Below are 19,220 nucleotides of genomic sequence, written 5' to 3' on the forward strand. Positions count from 1 at the left end.
AAAAGAGTGCTAAGTTTATTTTGTTAAGTCATTGACTGATAGACGTTAAGTAATTGGCCGTTATTGGTTTGGCAGTACATGGTTTATTTTGATGTAAGATAGTTTTATTCTCTACTTATAGCCGAGTTTTAGACGACTTTATTATTAGCATTATTCGCATTATTCCTATTTACTATGCAGAGTGTAAGTATTGCAGTGAGACGATATTGCTTTTGAAAGATTTGTATTATTATACATAGCATTGTGAGCAGACCAATAGGACAATTTACATGGCTTAATATTGCAGAGCGTAATTTATCAGGAAAGAGATCCAAAGCGTTAGTTGCAGTAGCTTCCTAAAACGGAAAAATCGTTGCATTACTCTAAAAGTTGTTCCGGTAGCACTGAAAAGACGATATTAGATGAGTGATCTACACATTTCGTTTACTATTGCAGAGAGATACCGGCTAAATGTTAATATGTGCTGCGTGTAAGGTAGAAAGAAGATGGTTAAGTGTGAGCTGGTTTACCAGGATTTAGAGATAGTAATCTGTTTATTGTAATAATAAATATAGCAAAATAACTCTAAAATGAATATTAAGACATTATATACAGGTCGGGTTTAAGTGGAAATACACGAAATAACAGCAACGACGTGTGTAGGTTTTTATCAATCAGGTACATTACGTGTCTTTAATCATGTAGTGAATATACCCCAAATATAGCATAAGGATGAGAAAGGATAATAACTGGCAGAGGATGACATGGCAAAAAGACAAACTGCATTAGAAATGTGAATATGAATTAGAGATGAAATGACAATCCCCACGGCTACGTACAGCAAAGCAGCTAAATATTCAGCTAAATAGTCTGCAATAGCAGAGATTAAGTATTGCAGTCGAAATGAGATCGGAAGCGTTAGTTGCAGTAGCTCCAAAATGACTGAGAAATCATTTCATTACTCTAAATGTAAAAGTTATCCCGGTAGCACTGAGTGGACTGATATTAGATGAGTGATCGTTGTAGTACAAATTCAGTTTTCTATAGCAGAGCAAAGTATGACATGGCAAAGAGACAAACTGCTTTGGAAATGTGAATGTGAATTAGAGATGAAATGTCAATCCCCATTGGTTACTTACAGGTTACCATTAATACAGTTAACACGGCTACGTACAGCAAAGTGTGAGCTAAGCAGCTAAATATTACTTAATATTGCAGAGCTTAAGTATTGCAGTTGAAAAGAGATCGGAAGCGTTGTTTGCAGTAGCTTCAAAATGACTGAGAAATCATTTCATTACTCTAAATGTAAAAGTTATCCCGGTAGCACTGAGTGGACTGATATTAGTTGAGTGATCGTTGTGGTACAAATTCAGTTTCCTATAGCAGAGAGATACCAGCTAAATGTGAGAAGAGCAATTAAACTGTTCACATCGGTAGCATTGTATTACTCTTAACATGTGCAGCGTGTAAAAAAGCAATAAGATGGTTTTGTATTATCCTAAAATTAGCAGTATACGTAATAAAGGTGAGTAGGTAACCTGGATTTAGACATAGCAAGCTCCATAATCGAATTTAGCAAAATTAGAAAGTATCATATTGAGACAGTATATACAGGTCGAGTTTAAGTGGAAATACACAAAATATCTAGCTTACCTTTACATTGTTCAATAGAGCGTTGCAAAGTAATACCAAGGCAGAATGTCGGAATAGCAATTAGATGAGATGATTGCTGTAATCATGAAATATCAGCAACGACTAGGTTTCTATCGGATGAGAAAGTATAATAAATGGCAAAGTATGACATGGCAAAGAGACAAATTGCATTACATGAAATGTCAATCCCCACTGGTTACTTACATGTAAACGCGGCTACATACAGCAAAGTGTGAGCTAAGCAGCTAAAGGGTATTTAAGAGTAAATTGACTTAGCTTGAAAATTCCAACGTGTAAATCGTTCCATTAATTTTGTTACGCACGAAGACGGCTTACACTGACTGTTTTCCGTTTCCACTGGTTATCGGCATAATGTATCAGTAACCATGAACATTAATAGTGATAGACAGCTTACATTAGGATGTATGCATGAGGTGAATGTAAAATAGTTGCATTATGTGTTATTAATGTAACCAAACTGTATTGCTATGCTTTGCTACTGCAACCACTTCTCAATCAAGTAAACCGGCCCAATGCTTTTCTCACATTTTGCTGCTGTTAAAAAATGTGTTGCAAGTGTTATATGTTACAAATGGTTATCAGTGTGACAGTTAATGTAGAGAAGAAGTAATACACAAAATAGAGTCAGAAAGAGAATCCTATTGCATAGAGGTAGCGAGAGATGGTTGGTTTACTCTTAATGTGCAGTGTGTAAAAGGTTTTAAAAAGATGGTTTTGTGTGACTTTTGCTTTAACGTAAAATTTGTTGTAGACATTATAACTTATTACAATGATTTAGAGATAGTAATCTCTATAAAATAATAATAATAAGTATAGCAAAACAAATTAGGAAAATATTGAGGCAGTATATATAGGTCGAGATATAGTGAATACACAAAAGGGATCAAGGGATAGTTGCAAAGTCAAGGGATAGTTGCAAAGGTACATTATTTAAGAGTAAATTGACGTAGCTTGCAAATTCCAACGTGTAAATCGTTCCATTAATTTTGTTACGCACGAAGACGGCTTACACTGACTGTTTTCCGTTTCCACTGGAAAGAGAATCCTATTGCATAGAGGTAGCGAGCGATGGTTGCATTACTCTTAATGTGTAAAGGTTTTAAAAAGATGGTTTTGTGTGAATTTTGCTTTAACGTAAAATTAGCTGTAGACATTATAACTATGGTTAGGTTTACAATGATTTAGAGATAGTACAGTGGAAACGTTTATTTGTCATGACAGCTGATACTGGTTGAGCAATAAAACTGTTTTATTAAGATGTAAGACTAGTTTTATTCTCTACATAAAGGCTTTTCAGAGAGTTGTATAATATAGACGACCAATAGGACATTAGGCTTAATATTGTAGGGAGGAAGTATCGCTGTTCAAAGGTAAGAGATTGAAAGCTTAGCTTGAAAATGGCCGAGAAATAGTTGCGTTAGTCTAAATTTAAAGGATATGCCGTTACCAATGAGAAAGCTTATATTAGACTAGTTGATCTTTGATTACACGATCCTATTATTATTATTATTATTATTAAGATCATAGTGCAGAGAGATACTCAGTTAATGTCAGAGATACTCGGTTAATGTCAGAAAAGCAATAAAACTGTTTACATCGTTAGAGAGCGATAGTTACATTACTCTTAGTATGTGCAGCATGTCTGGTAGCAAATGGATGGTTTTGTGAACATTTTGCATTACCGTACAATTAGCGGTAGAACTCATCGAAGTGAATAGATTTAAGCGGATTTTGAGATAGTACTCTCTATTTCTAATAAGAAATAAATAAAAATAATTCAGGATGGTGTGTCAGGACTGTCACATACTCAATGTGACAGTTGATGTGGAGAATTAAAAATATGCAAAATAGAGCAAAAGAGTACATGGTTAATTTTGATGTATGATAGTTTTATTGAATGCTTCATGTGGATGATTAAAATCGTGTAATGATCTATATTTAGCATAAGAATGAAAAGGCATAACATGGCAATGAGACAAACTCCATTAGAGATGTGAGCTAGATGAAATGATGAAATGTCTCTGTATAGCCCAGATTGTCTTCTGTTATCACTTAGCCTACCCTCTAAATTCACTAGCCTCTCTATATACACCAGCATGTTTACACTAGCCGGTCTTCTGCATACAATAGCCTGTCTTCGATATACACTAGCCTATGTTCTGAATACACTAGCCCGTCTTCTGTATGTACAGACTTCTTCTGTATACATTAGTCTCTCTGTATAAACTAGCATCTCTGTATAACCCAAACTGTCTTCTGTAAAAACTTGTCTCTCTTTATAGCCTGTCTAGCCTTTCTTCTGTACACACTAGCTTCTCTGTATACACTAACCAGGCTTCTATATACAATAGCTTCACTATATGCACTAGCCTCTCTGTATAATCTAGCCTCTCTATATACCCTAGATAGTGTTCTGCATACACTAGCCTCTCCGTAGAAGCCAGCCTTTATTCTGTATTCACTAGCCTTTCTTCTGTATGCTGTAGTCTTCTATATATACTAGCTTCTCTGTACACCCCTGCATCTCTGTCATACATTAAACCCTCTGTATACCACAGCCTGTCTTCTGTACCCACGAGACTCTCTGTATACACTACCCAGTCTTCTGTATAGAATTTCAGCTTTGATGTGTACCCAAGCCTGTCTTCTGTATACACTAGCTTCTCTATATGCACTGTGCTTTCTGTATACACTCGACTCTCTCTATACACTAACCTCTCTATATACACTAACATCTTTGTATATACTAGCCTCTCTTTAAACTAGCCTCTCTGTGTTTACTCTAGCATCTCTGTATACTCAAGCCTATCTACATACACGAGTCTGTATTCTGTATTCACTAGCCTTTCTTCTGTATGCTGTAGTCTTCTATATATACCAGCTTCTCTGTACACCCTAGCACTGTAACAGTGCTAGGTTCCTGTGTTACAGAAACAGAACACCAGCAATAAGGTGTATACTGTGCAGGAGGCACACAACACCCACTCTAACTTCTGCACTGCAGATGCATGTATTGCAGAAATTGAACACCAGTAATAAAGGGTAGCTTCAGGTGTGTACTGTGCAGGAGGCACATAACACCCACTGTAACAGTGCTAGGTTCCCAAGCAGTAAAGACACTGTCCCTGCCTATCGTCCTCTTTCCCTGACCACCGCAACACACTGTACAAGGCCACCGCGCTGGCGGCTTTATATAGTGTAGGGTGTGTACTAAACCCCCCTGAGCTATAATTGGCCACAGAAATCCTGCCTGTGGTGAATTGTGGCTCTCCTCACAGAGGATGTTACATCTGTTCTTGTTATATAGAACCTATTATGCTCCTCGTAAACTTTTTCAGTTTGGCCGAACGGCCGGACGCAAGTTGCCCCTGGTTGCGGGAACATGGGGGGAGACATGATGCACATGTTTTGGAGATGCCCGAAGTTGATCCGCTACTGGACAGAGGTGACAGGAACCATTGATTGGGTGTTTGGAACCTCCACCAGGATGGAGGCGAAGTATTGTCTCCTGAGATTAGTTGAAGGAGTTGGAAACCCGGGAAGCAGCCAGATGGCAGTTCTGAGATGCCTATTTCAGGCAAGGAAACTGATTGCCCAACCCTGCTTAGCCTCCAATGTTGGCAATGACTTGGTTTTTGTCGCTTGTTTCCCAAGATGACCATGTTGGCGTTTGTCAAGATGGTTGAGAGTGCCCGAAGAGATCGCCTATGGCCCCATTATCTTGAAAGTGCCTGATCTTGTCTGATCTCGTAGGCTAAGCATTGTCGGGCCTGATTAGTAACTGGATGGGAGACCAACTGGGAATACCAGGTGCCATAGGATTCTTTTTATGTTGTTGGCGTTGACATGGTTTTTTTTTTCCGCTTGTTTGCCAAGGTGATCATCTTGGCATTTGTCAAGAGGGCTGAGAGAGCCCAAAGAAATCTCCTACGGCCACATCCCCCTGAAAGCGCCCGATCTCATCTGATCTCAGAGGCTAAGCAGGGTCCGGCCTGGATAGTACCTAATTAAAGGTGCCGTAGGAATCTTTTTATATTGTTGGCTTTGACCTGTTTTTCTTTCGCTTGTTTCCCAAGGTGACCATTTTAGCATCAGTCAAGAGTTTTGAGTATGTCCCAAAGCGTTCGCCTGAGGTCACATCACCCTGAAAGCGCCCGATCTCAGAGGCTAAGCAGGGTCTGGTTCAGATGGGAGACCGCCATGGTCTATGTTGTTGGCGTTGACCTGTTTATTTTCACTTGTTTCCCAAGATAACCATCTTGGTATTTGTCAAGAGGGTTGAGAGTGTCTAAATAGAACACCTATGGCCACATCACCCTGAAAGCGCACAATCTCATCTGATCTCGGAGGCCTAGCAGTGTACGGCCTGGTTAATACCTGTATGGGAGACCATCTGTGAATACCAGGTGCCATAGGCTTCTTTTTATGTTGTTGGCGTTTACCTGTTTATTTTCGCTTGTTTCCCAAGGTTACAATCTTGGCGTTTAACAAGAGGGTTGAGAGTGCCCAAAGAGATCACCTACGGCCCCATCACCCTGAAAGCGCCCAATCTCATCTGATCTCAGAGGCTAAACAGTGTCGGGCCTGGTTAGTACCTGGATGGGAGACCGCCTGGGAATACCAGGTGCCATAGGCTTCTTTTTATGTTGTTGGCGTTTACCTGTTTATTTTCGCTTGTTTCCCAAGGTGACCATCTTGGCGTTTAACAAGAGGGTTGAGAGTGCCCAAAGAGATCACCTACGGCCCCATCACCCTGAAAGCGTGATCTGATCTCAGAGGCTAAACAGTGTCGGTTAGTACCTGGATGGGAGAAAGCTTGGAAATACCAGGTTCCATAGGCTTCTTTTTATGTTGTTGGCGTTGACTTGTTTTTTTTGTTTGTTTCCCAAGGTGACCATCTTGGCGTTTGTCAAGAGGGTTGAGCATGCCTGAAAAAATCTACTATGGCTGCATCACCCTGAAAGAGCCAAATCTCATTTGATCTCAGAGGCTAAGCATGGTTGGGACCTGGTTAGTACCTGGATGAGAGGCCGCCTGGGATTTCTCGATGCCATAGGCTTTTTTTTTAAGTTGTTGGCATTGACTTATTTTATTTTTTAGTTTTATTCTTTTATTAAGTATAAGTAGAACAACATAAATATAACAGTCAACCATACAGCATGACCCAGGGTCACAATTACATGGTAACAAAAAATAGGCAGCCAAATAACTCTGGGTTCTCAGAGGGGAGTCCTAGAGTTTCATGCAGAAAAGAGAGAAACCCCACCTCCGACATGTAGTACAGTATAACTAATGCAGCTCCGTTCAGACAAATGTAATCATGGAGAACAACTGGGACCACAGCGAGCCAGCTTATCATGACCTATGTGATCCAGAGTAAAATATGAGCCGGTCGTGTCCAGAACCCTGGGGTTCTTCTGGGTCCCAAAGGCTAGTAAGGAGACATGGCATAGTGAAAAGGGAGGACGGGGGAAGAAGAGAGTGTAAAGACGGAGAGAGAGGAGGGGGGGGATGGCGGCGAGGAAAAAAAGAAAAATAAAGACAAAAAGGGAGGGGGGGGGGAATGCCACCCAAGGCAGACATGGCCTACGTAGGTAAACGTTAGATGTTCAGTCGTTTTCTGGGACAGAGGCACTGCTCACCTCCCGAATGTAGTCTCGAGTACCAGTTAAATACCTCCAAGGCCTCCATGTAACACTAAATGCCTCTTCAGTGTTGTGAAGGGTGGCGGTCAATTCTTCCATCCGGAGAATATGATTGACTTTGGAATACCACAGCACCTTGGATGGGGGCTGAGTGTGGGAATGCAGGCCCGGGCGGCGTTCAGGAGTTGCATCGTGAGGGTTTTTTTGTATTTTCGAACAGGCTGTTTGGTCAAGTGTAGTAGGCACGCTGCTGGGTTGTCTGCGATATCTACATTTCTGAGAGTTTTTATCGTCCCGGTCACCTCCACCAAAAATTTCCTCAAGGCCGGGCATCCCCAGAAAATGTGTCCCATGGTCCCCGTATCTGAATTGCACCTCCAACAAACATCCGGGATCGATCTATTCATTTTATTTAGAAGGTATGGGACTCTATACCAGCGTGAGACTATCTTGTATCCTGATTCTTGATATTGGTTTGCGATGGAAGCTTTATGTACTAATGTCAGGATCTTCCCTATCTGTTGTGGGGTAAATGTGATGCTAAAGTCCCTCTCCCATTTGTGGATAAATGGTGGGGGTCGACTCCTCCTCCTGACTACTTAATAGGTTGTAGAGGAGGGAGAGGGTGTGTAGCACAGGTTCCCTTTTGTGACAGATGGATTCATAGGGCGTCAGGTCTCTAGGAGTGTAGGGGGCCCTTTATATGGCCAGAAGAAAGTGATGAAGTTGATAAGCACTAAACAAGTCAAGCGGAGGGTCAGAAAGCTTGCGACAGTTTGCGTGGTCGGAGCCCTCCCGAGGGCCACACCTCTCCCAGACGCTGTTTCCCCACCACTTTCAACTGTCGCAGTTTCTTGTTGGTAAATCCCGGTGGGAAGTCTGGATTACCTATAACCGGAGTCATGGGTGACGGCAGGGGAGCAATGTGTGTGCAGCGGAACAACCTCCGCACAACAGCCAACTTGGCTCACACTACGGGGTGATCTCTGAGGTCTTTTGGTGGGGAGGACAGGAGCCACGGGGAGGTCAATAGGGGAATGGATCCATCCTCAATCTCCATCTCCACCCACTGTTTGTGTGGGTCATTACAATGCCAATCAACGACTCTCGCTAGCAGAGTCGCTCTGTAGTACTGTCTGAGATCTGGGAGACCCAGACCCCCCTTGTCCTTTGGTCTGGCAAGCAATTGCAAACGGGCTCTGGGCGGTTTGCGCGCCCAAATAAAGTCCCGGAGCAGCACCTGCAGTTGTCTGAAAAAATTGGGGGTAACCGGATCGGTAATGTCTGGAACAAGTATAAGATCCGCGGGAGGGCCGTCATTTTGAATGCATTACAGCGCCCGAACCAGGTCAGTGTTAAAGCATGCCAGTTTCCCAAATCAGATTTCAGTCTATTCAGGAGAGGGACAAAATTAAGCGGGTACAATTGCGCCAAATCCGCTGCGATGTCAACGCCCAGGTAACGTATAGATTTTTCAGCTCAGTAGAATGGAAAAGCAGAGAGTAGCCTCTTGGCCTCACCATCCGGGACCGATATATTCAATACAGCCGACGGTGCAATTGATTTTATAGTTTGATAGGCTGCCGTATCGCCGGAGAGCCACGAGTATATTGGGAAGCGAAATGTGTGGATTGGAGAGGAAAAAATTTAGATCGTCAGCGTACGCCGCAATTTTGTGGTGTGCCGAGGGTTTGGATATGCCAGTAATATTCGGGTCATTCCGAATGTGACACATAAGTGGTTCCAGTGTCAAAATAAAAATTAGGGGAGACAGAGGGCACCCCTGCCTCGTCCCATTAGTGATGGGGAAAGAGTCCGAGCACTCTGAAAGCACCCAATCTCGTCTGATCTTGGAGGCTAAGAAGAGTCAGGCCTGTTTAGTACCTGGTGGGAGACCACCTGGGAATACCAGTTATTGTAGGCTTCTTTTTATGTTGTTGGCATTGATTCGTTTTCTTTTTCCGCTTGTTTCCCAAGGTGATCATCTTGCCATTTGTCAAGAGGGCTGAGAGAGCCCAAAAAGTTCTCCTATGGCCACATCCCCCTGAAAGCACCCAATCTCATCTGATCTCAGAGGCTAAGCAGGGTCCGGCCTGGATAGTACCTAATTAAAGGTGCCGTAGGAATCTTTTTATATTGTTGGCTTTGACCTGTTTTTCTTTTCGCTTGTTTCCCAAGGTGACCATTTTAGCATCAGTCAAGAGTTTTGAGTATGTCCCAAAGCGTTCGCCTGAGGTCACATCACCCTGAAAGCGCCCGATCTCAGAGGCTAAGCAGGGTCTGGGTCAAATGGGAGACCGCCATGGTCTATGTTGTTGGCGTTGACCTGTTTATTTTCACTTGTTTCCCAAGATAACCATCTTGGTATTTGTCAAGAGGGTTGAGAGTGTCTAAATAGAACACCTATGGCCACATCACCCTGAAAGCGCACAATCTCATCTGATCTCGGAGGCCTAGCAGTGTACGGCCTGGTTAATACCTGTATGGGAGACCATCTGTGAATACCAGGTGCCGTAGGCTTCTTTTTATGTTGTTGGCGTTTACCTGTTTATTTTCGCTTGTTTCCCAAGGTTACAATCTTGGCGTTTAACAAGAGGGTTGAGAGTGCCCAAAGAGATCACCTACGGCCCCATCACCCTGAAAGCGCCCAATCTCATCTGATCTCAGAGGCTAAACAGTGTCGGGCCTGGTTAGTACCTGGATGGGAGACCGCCTGGGAATACCAGGTGCCATAGGCTTCTTTTTATGTTGTTGGCTTTGAACTGTTTTTTTCGCTTGTTTCTAAAGGCGACCATCTTGGCGTTTGTCAAGAGGGTTGGGCGTGTCTTGAAGAGAACGCTTACGGCCACATCACCCTGAAAGCACCCGATCTCGTCTGATTTCAGAGGCTTAGCAGCGTCAGGCCTGGTTAGTACCTGGATGGGAGACTGCCTGGGAAGACCAGGTGACATAGAAGGATCTGGCCTGGTTAGTGTCTTGATTGGGAGATCGCCTGGGAAAACCGGATGCCGTAGGATTCTTTTTATGTTGTTGGCTTTGACCTGTTTTTTTTCCCTTGTTTCCCAAGGTGACCATCTTGGCATTTGTCAAGAGGGTTGAGAGTGCACAAAGAAATTGCCTACGGGCACAACACCCTGAAAGCGCCCAATCTCGTTTGGTCTCAGAGGCTAAGCAGGGTTGGGCCTGGTTTGTACCTGGATGGGAGACCGCCTGGGTTTTCCAAATGCCGCAGGCTTCTTTTTATGTTGTTGGCGTTGACTTGTTTTTTTTGTCTGTTTCCCAAGGTGACCATCTTGGCGTTTGTCAAGAGGGTTGAGCGTGCATTTGATCTCAGAGGGTAAGCAGGGTTGGGACCTGGTTAGTACCTGGATGGGAGACCGCCTGGGATTTCTCGATGCCATAGGCTTTTTTTTTAACTTGTTGGCATTGACTTATTTTTTTTTTTTGTTTTATTCTTTTATTAAGTAGAACAACATAAATATAACAGTCAACCATACAGCATGACCCAGGGTCACAATTACATGGTAACAAAAAATAGGCAGCCAAATAACTCTGGGTTCTCAGAGGGGAGTCCTACAGTTTCATGCAGAAAAGAGAGAAACCCCACCTCCGACATGTAGTACAGTATAACTAGTGCAGCTCCGTTCGGACAAATGTAATCATGGAAAACAACTGGGACCACAGCGAGCCAGCTTATCATGACCTACGTGAACCAGAGTACAATATGAGGCGGTCATGTCCAGAACCCTGGGGTTCTTCTGGGTCCCGAAGGCTTGTAAGGAGACAAGACATAGTCAAAAGGGAGGACGGGGGAAGAAGAGAGTGCAAAGACGGAGAGAGAGGAGGTGGGGGGACGGCGGCGGGGAAAAAAAGAAAAATAAAGACAAAAAGGGAGGGGGGGGGGAATGCCACCCAGGGCAGACATGGCCTACGTAGGTAAACGTTAGATGTTCAGTCGTTTTCTGGGACAGAGGCACTGCTCACCTCCCGAATGTAGTCTCGAGTACCAGTTAAATACCTCCAGGGCCTCCATGTAACACTAAATGCCTCTTCAGTGTTGTGAAGGGTGGCGGTCAATTCTTCCATCCGGAGAATATGATTGACTTTGGAATACCACAGCACCTTGGATGGGGGCTGAGGCTGCCTCCACAGTGTGGGAAAGCAGGCCCGGGCGGCGTTCAGGAGTTGCATCGTGAGGGTTTTTTTGTATTTTCGAACAGGCTGTTCGGTCAAGTGTAGAAGGCACGCTGCTGGGTTGTCTGTGATATCTAAATTTCTGAGAGTTTTTATCGTCCCGGTCACCTCCACCCAAAAGTTCCTCAAGGCCTGGCATGCCCAGAAAATGTGTCCCATGGTCACCGTATCTGAATTGCACCTCCAACAAACATCCAGAATCGATCTATTCATTTTATTCAGAAGGTATGGGACTCTATACCAGCGTGAGACTATCTTGTATCCTGATTCTTGATATTGGTTTGCGATGGAAGCTTTATGTACTAATGTCAGGATCTTCCCTATCTATTGTGGGGTAAATGTGATGCCAAAGTCCCTCTCCCATTTGTGGATAAATGGTGGGGTCGACTCCTCCTCCTGACTACTTAATAGGTTGTACAGGAGGGAGAGGGTGTGTCGCAGAGGTTCCTTTTTGTGACAGATGGATTCATAGGGCGTCAGGTCTCTAGGAGTGTAGGGGGCCCTTTGTATGGCCAGAAGAAAGTGACGAAGTTGATAAGCATTAAACAAGTCAAGCGGAGGGTCAGAAAGCTCGGCGACAGTTTGCGTGGTCGGTAGCCCTCCCGAGGGCCACACGTCTCCCAGACGCTGTTTCCCCACCACTGTCAACTGTCGCAGTTTCTTGTTGGTAAATCCCGGTGGGAAGTCTGGATTACCTATAACCGGAGTCATTGGTGACGGCAGGGGAGCAATGTGTGTGCAGCGGAACAACCTCCGCACAACAGCCAACGTAGCTCCCACTACGGGGTGATCTCTGAGGTCTTTTGGTAGGGAGGACAGGAGCCACGGGGAGGTCAATAGGGGAATGGATCCATCCTCAATCTCCATCTCCACCCACTGCTTGTGTGGGCCATTACAATGCCAATCAACGACTCTCGCTAGCAGAGTCGCTCTGTAGTATTGTCTCAGATCTGGGAGACCCAGACCCCCCTTGTCCTTTGGTCTGGCAAGCAATTGCAAACGGGCTCTGGGCGGCTTGCACGCCCAAATAAAGTCCCGGAGCAGCACCTGCAGTTGTCTGAAAAAATTGGGGGTAACCGGATCGGTAATGTCTGGAACAAGTATAAGATCCGCGGGAGGGCCGTCATTTTGAATGCATTACAGCGCCCGAACCAGGTCAGTGTTAAAGCATGCCAGTTTCCCAAATCAGATTTCAGTCTATTCAGGAGAGGGACAAAATTAAGCGGGTACAATTGCGCCAAATCCGCTGCGATGTCAACGCCCAGGTACCGTATAGATTTTTCAGCTCAGTAGAATGGAAAAGCGGAGCGTAGCCTCTTGGCCTCACCATCCGGGACCGATATATTCAATACAGCCGACGGTGCAAATGATTTTATAGTTTGATAGGCTGCCGTATCGCCGGAGAGCCGCGAGTATACTGGGAAGCGAAATGTGTGGATTGGAGACGAAAAAAATTAGATCGTCAGCGTACGCCGCAATTTTGTGGTGTGCCGAGGGTTTGGATATGCCAGTAATATTCGGGTCATTCCGAACGTGACACATAAGTGGTTCCAGTGTCAGAATAAAAATTAGGGGAGACAGAGGGCACCCTTGCCTCGTCCCATTAGTGATGGGGAAAGAGTCCGAGCACTCTGAAAGCACCCAATCTTGTCTGATCTTGGAGGCTAAGAAGAGTCAGGCCTGGTTAGTACCTGGATGGGAGGCCACCTGGGAATACCAGTTATTGTAGGCTTCTTTTTATGTTGTTGGCGTTGATTCGTTTTTTTTTTTTTCGCTTGTTTCCCAAGGTGACCATCTTGGCATTTGTCAAGAGGGTTGAGAGTGCCCAAAGAGTTCGCTTACAGCAGCATCACCCTGAAAGAGCCCTATCTCTTCTCATCTCTGAGGCTAAGAAGGGTTGGGCCTAGTTAGTCCCTGGATGGGAGATGGCTTTGGAATACCAGGTGCCGTAGTCTTCTTTTTATGTTGTTGACATTGACCTGTTTTTTTTCCGCTTGTTTCCCAAGGTGACTATCTTGGCATTTGTCAAGAGGGTTGAGAGTGCCCAAAGAGATTGCCTATGGGCACATAAGCCTGAAAGCGCCCGATCTCCTCTGATCTCAGAGGCTAAACAGGGTCGGGCCTTGCTAGTACCTGGATTGGAGACCACCTGGAGAGCACCTGTCAATACTAGGTGCTGAAGGTTTCTTTTTATGTTGTTGGTGTTGACTTGTTTTTTTTTTTTGTTTGTTTACCAAGGTGACCATCTTGGTGTTTGTCAAGAGGGTTGAGAGTGCCTGAAGAGCTCGCCTATGGCCACATAACCCTGAAAGCACCAGATCTCGTCTGATCTCAGAGACTAAACAGGGTCGGGCCTTGTTAATACCTGGATGGGAGACCACCTGGGAATACTAGGTGCTGTAGACTTCTTCTCATGTTGTTGGCGTTGACTTGATTTTTTTGTTTGTTTCCCAAGGTGACCATATTGGCGTTAGTCAAGGTTGAGAGTGCCTGAAGAAATCTCCTACGGCCACACCACCCTGAAAGAGCCCAATCTCATCTGATCTCAGAGGCTAAGCAGGGTTGGGACCAGTTTAGTACCTGGATGGGAGACCGCCTGGGATTTCCAGATGCCGTAGGCTTCTTTTTATGTTGTTGCCGTTGACCTATTTTTTTCCGCTTGTTTCCAAGGTGACCATCTTGGTGTTTGTCAAGAGAGTTGAGAGTGCCTGAAGATATTGGCTACGGCCACATCACCCTGAATCTGTTCCATCTCGTCTGATCTTGGAGGCTAAGCAGGGCCTGGTTAATGCCTGGATGGGAGACCGCCTGGGAATACCAGGTGTCGTAGGCTTCTTTTTTTTTTCAAATATAATTTTTTCTCCAAATAGGGGAAGACGGTCCCCCGAGTACATAATGCCCCACCTACTCTTTGCCGACATTGCCTTCTGCAGGTTTCGGGGACCCTGGATGACTTATTTATTGAGCCTATTGGTACGAGACACTGCTTCCCTCCAGTGTGACTCTGGACCCCCCTGGAGGATTTACCCCTTACTGTTTGGGCGGTCCCAGCCTCCCTCTGGATGCTCTACACAGCCGCCCCCGATGGCGATGCAGGAGAGACATTAATTGGCGGGCCCCAGGACTGCTTCTCCAGTGAAGTCTTCCGTTGGATGGAGGGATGGTGGCCCCAGCCCCTTGCCTGCTGGATTTTCCATTCACCGACCAGGGCTGCTCCTCTTTCATCTTTATGTGGTGACCATGGAGGGGAGGAGTTGAAATTTATGGGGTCCGGGTGGTTGCTGGTGGGAGTGCGCTAAAGGACTTGACATTTCTGCATGTTTGTCCCCTCTCCCCTCCCTCCCCCCTCCCTCCCCCTTTCCCCCCTTCCCACCCTTCCCTTCCCTTCCCTCCCTTCCCTCCCCCTTTCCCCCCTTCCACCCCCCCTTTTCCCCCCTTCCCTGCCCCTTTTCCCCCCTGGGGTGTGGACGGGGGAGAGGGGGTAAGGAGAGGACAATCTGCCAAAGGGAGAAATGCATTTGTTCGGGGACTGCATGTACTTTTGGAGTATGGGACGGAGGGTGGTGGATCCCATTCTGTGATGCCTTTTCTGTTGTGATGGGCTCCCTCGTGCATGCCTACATTTAGGGCGAGCCGAGAAGACCCCTCAGTGCTGACAGTTATATGCTCTACCTCTGTTTTGATTATACTATTGTTTTTTGGTTCTATGATGTTACTGATTGTCTTTTATTTGCATACCAGTATCAGACGTGACATTTACCACTGCCGGGACTGGGGGGACTAGGATTCGGGGGCTCCCTCTCTGACCTGTCTACCCACCAACCCAAGTAGGACAGTGCTTTAAACCCAGTGTACATCTGGTACGCGCTATAGCATAATTGTGCTGTTTTAGTACACCCTTCCTGTACTGTTGAGTGCGGACAACCCTTAAGTTCTCTCTCCCCCTGGGGTTGAGGTGCCTCTTTTTCCCCTTACCTTTCCTTCCATTTGCCCTTCCTTTCTCCCCCTTAGGCCGCGTACACACGCGGGGACTGTTCGCTCAACTTTATCCGCTGAACAGTGTTTCGGCGGACAGTCCGCTCGTGTGTGGGCTTTCAGCGGACAGTTTCAGCGGACAGTCTGCTGAACAAAGTTTTTTGGAAATTCCGAAAAACTGTCCGCTGAAACTTTGTTTCAGCGAACAGTCCCCTCGTGTGTAGGCTTGTTCGTCAAACTAAGTTCCGCGCATGCTCAGAAAGGATTTACACGCCGAAGTTTGCATTGCAGTGTATAGGACGTCGTTTTCTAGTCCCGTCGTACGTGCCGTTCACGTCATCGCGCACGGTTTCAGCGGACTGTTCTTTCGTCGTGTGCGGGCAAGTCCGTCCATGCTAATTTTGAGCGGACTGTCCGCTGAAACTGTTTGACGGACAAAGTTGAGCGAACAGTCCCCGCGTGTGTACGCGGCCTTAGTTCCCGCCATCCATTACCTACCCAAAACCTACCTTGGTTCAACTTTCTTTGCTTTTCTCTGATGTCCCCCTCCCCCTCCCCGAGGAGCGATGGCAGACTCAGTCAAGGTCACCTCTCTAAACGTTAAGGGACTGAACTCCCCTGAAAAACGGTGGATCCTCCTGTGAAAACTGAAGACTTCCTGTACTGATGTGGCCTTTATACAAGAAACACATTTAAAAAATTCCCTTTCTATGGTCGAGATCCTTCCCTAAGGTCTACCACTCTACTAACCCCTCCTCTAAGACCAAGGGAGTCTCCATTCTGATCTCTAGCAGGCTCCCCTGGGTTCTCCAGGATTCTCTGGTGGTCCCTGGGGGCCGATATCTTTTTCTTAGGGGCCACATTGGAGAGCACCTTTTTAGATTTGCCACTGTGTATGCTCCCAATGATCACCAAGACACGTTCCTCAGAACTACCCTGCACAGATTATGTGACTTTCGGGAGGGACTGTTGATATTAGGTGGGGACTTTAATGTCCCCTTTCGCCATCGGTTGACACTTCTGCCTCTTGCTCCTCGCTCCTCATTTCCTCTAGAAAGCGGATTACTAAGTGTTTACTGAATGACCAATTAGTTGATGTCTGGCGTCTGCAACACTCTGGGGAAAGGGACTACTCTTTTTGCTCTTCCCCTTACAAATCATACTTGAGGATAGACTTCTTCTTGATTTCACATGACCAACTGCACTTGGTGAGTTCTTCCTCCATCGGCCATATTACTTGGTCTGACAACGCTCCTGTAGCCCTTACCTACACCCTCTCTGGGAACCCCTCACCTAGGTCTCTATTCTGGCACCTTAATGAGAGCCTCCTCCAGATACTGGAAGTTTTAGCAGATGTGACCAGGGAATTGGACCTTTATTTCCAAGAAAACTAAACGCAGGACTGCGACCCGGGGATAATTTTTGAGGCTCACAAGTCAGTACTCCGCACGGTACTTATCAGGCACGGGGCGCGCATCAAACGAACATGGAAGGAACAGCTTGCTAATCTGTTTCGTGAACTTGCCTCTGTGGAAGCGAAACATAAACATGCCCCCTCACGGACCTTAGAGATTGAATTGGGGACACTACGTACCCAGATTGCTGACCTGCTCCATTATAAAGCGAAAGCGGCACTCCAGTTTTGTCGTAAACTGACGTAGGAGTCAGGGGACAAATGCGGAAAAATCTTAGCCAGGTCGTTAAAGGAGTTGAAATCTGCTTCTTACATACCACAGTTGATAGATGAGAATGGTCAGAGGGCCTCTACCCCAACCCAAATAGCCGAAGTCTTTGAAAAATGTTACTCTGATCTCTACAAACTGCCCGATTCAGGGACTGGACAGGACAATATATACAGATATGTAATTGGTTCTGGTCTACCAACCCTCTCATCGGAATCACGGGAGTACTTGGAGGACCCGATCACACTGGAAGAAGTCCAGACGGCCGTGGGACCTCCGAAGGTGGGTAAGGCTCCGGGCCCTGACGGATATACCGCACAATACTATAAGACCTTCCTCCCTATTCTTGGCCCGCGCTTGGTGAATTTATTTAATACTCTGAGCTCGAATGGGGATTTTCCTGAGGATACCCCTAGAGCCCACATCTCGTTGATACCTAAGGAGGGCAAAGACCCGGGCCTATGTGGGAGCTACAGACCCATTTCCCTCCTAAATTCGGTCCTAAAACTATTCTCTAAAATCCTCGCCACGTGATTGGCACATCACTTGCAGTCCCTTATACATATTGACCAGTTAGGTTTTATTCCCACCAGGGAAGATAGGGACAACACCATTATGGTCCATAAAGCAAAGTCATCTGGGACCCCTTGTCTTTTCATGAGTACTGATGCCGAGAAGGCTTTTGATCGGGTCAAATGGACATTCATGTTCTTGGTCCTTCGCCATATAGGTCTGAGTGAACGGATGCTGGCATGTATAAGTAAGATATACTCACGCCCCTCAGCTCAAGTCAAAGCGAATGGGGTGCTCTCATCTCCCCTTGACATCGGGAATGGGACCAGACAGGGTTGCCCCCTGTCGCCCCTGTCATTGGAACCCTTTCTCTCCACAATTCGAGAAAACTCAGACATAACGGGACTCCAAATGGGTACTATTGAGTGCAAGATATCTGCCTACGCGGATGACATGCTGTTCTTGCTGACGAATCCCAGAGTTTCCTTGCCAAATCTCCTTCGGGAATTCCAGATATACGGGATACTTCTTGAAATCAGAGGCCATGGGGGTTGCAGTCCCCCCCAAACGTTAATAGACTTGCAGTCCAATTTTCTATTTAAATGGACCCATACAGCCCTTAAGTACTTAGGTACTTAAATTCAACGGACATCGCGCGTACGTTTATGTTGAACTTCCCCCCACCCCTTGTCACTAAGATCCGCAGTTTGCTTCACGGGTGGCATTCTGGCCTCCATTCCTGGTTCAGGAGATGCAATCTCATTAAAATGAACATACTCCCTAAATTTACCTATCTTTTCCAAGCTCTCCCGATCCAGATTCCAGTCCCGTTTTTTAAGCAAGCTCAATCCTTGCTCACTCAATTTAACTGGGCCCACAAAAATCCCAGACTTAAGCGGTCACAGCTGACATTGTCTAAACAACAGGGAGGGTTGGTTCTCCCTGACTTGCGACGCTATTACTTGGCCTCCCATCTGGGGCGTGTATTGGACTGGAATCGAAACAAACTTTCTAAGCTCACTCCCGAATTCCGCTAAGAAGCACCATGTGGTGCTATAAGGATTTACCCACAGAATTGACGTCACATCCCACTATAGGGGCTTAGTTGAAAGTCAGTCACCTGATCGCTACCCAAAACACACTCACGTCTTTGACTTCCCCCCTATTCCCTATACGTGGCCATCCGAACTTTGAACCGGGGACCCACTTAGAAATTCCAACCTAGACAATGCGTCTAAATTCGTCATTGATGGAAAATGGCCTTCTTTCTCAACCCTAACAGATCCGACAGGGCTTTTCCAACTGCCTTTTTGGAGAGCGGCGCAACAACATAATTTTCTCCATTCCATCCCCAATCCTCAAACGTTCGCCCATCCTCAGACGGAGTTTGAGACTCTATGCAGAAGCGAAGGCCCTTTGGCCCACATTCTCTCTCAAACAGATTACCCACACTTAACCTGTCTGTCCAACTGGGAAAAGGACCTTAATTGCTCGTTTTCCCCAGCACAGAGACAACGCATTATCACTTTGGCTCTCAAAACCTCGCTGTGCACGAAGA

At 45.8% G+C, this 19,220-nt stretch overlaps 4 pseudogenes; all 4 read left to right on the top strand.

The window, feature by feature from the left end:
• Positions 1-6,170: 6,170 nt before the first annotated feature.
• LOC143932609 (5S ribosomal RNA) lies at positions 6,171-6,289 on the top strand (annotated as a pseudogene).
• A 3,628-nt stretch (positions 6,290-9,917) lies between these two features.
• LOC143932610 (5S ribosomal RNA) lies at positions 9,918-10,036 on the top strand (annotated as a pseudogene).
• A 3,743-nt stretch (positions 10,037-13,779) lies between these two features.
• On the top strand, positions 13,780-13,898 carry LOC143931416 (5S ribosomal RNA; annotated as a pseudogene).
• A 95-nt stretch (positions 13,899-13,993) lies between these two features.
• On the top strand, positions 13,994-14,113 carry LOC143931543 (5S ribosomal RNA; annotated as a pseudogene).
• Positions 14,114-19,220: the final 5,107 nt, after the last annotated feature.

The sequence above is a fragment of the Lithobates pipiens genome, unplaced genomic scaffold (assembly GCF_037356315.1).
Source record: "Lithobates pipiens isolate NorthernLeopardFrog02 unplaced genomic scaffold, aLitPip1_a1.2 Scaffold_25, whole genome shotgun sequence".
Classification (NCBI taxonomy): domain Eukaryota; kingdom Metazoa; phylum Chordata; class Amphibia; order Anura; family Ranidae; genus Lithobates; species Lithobates pipiens.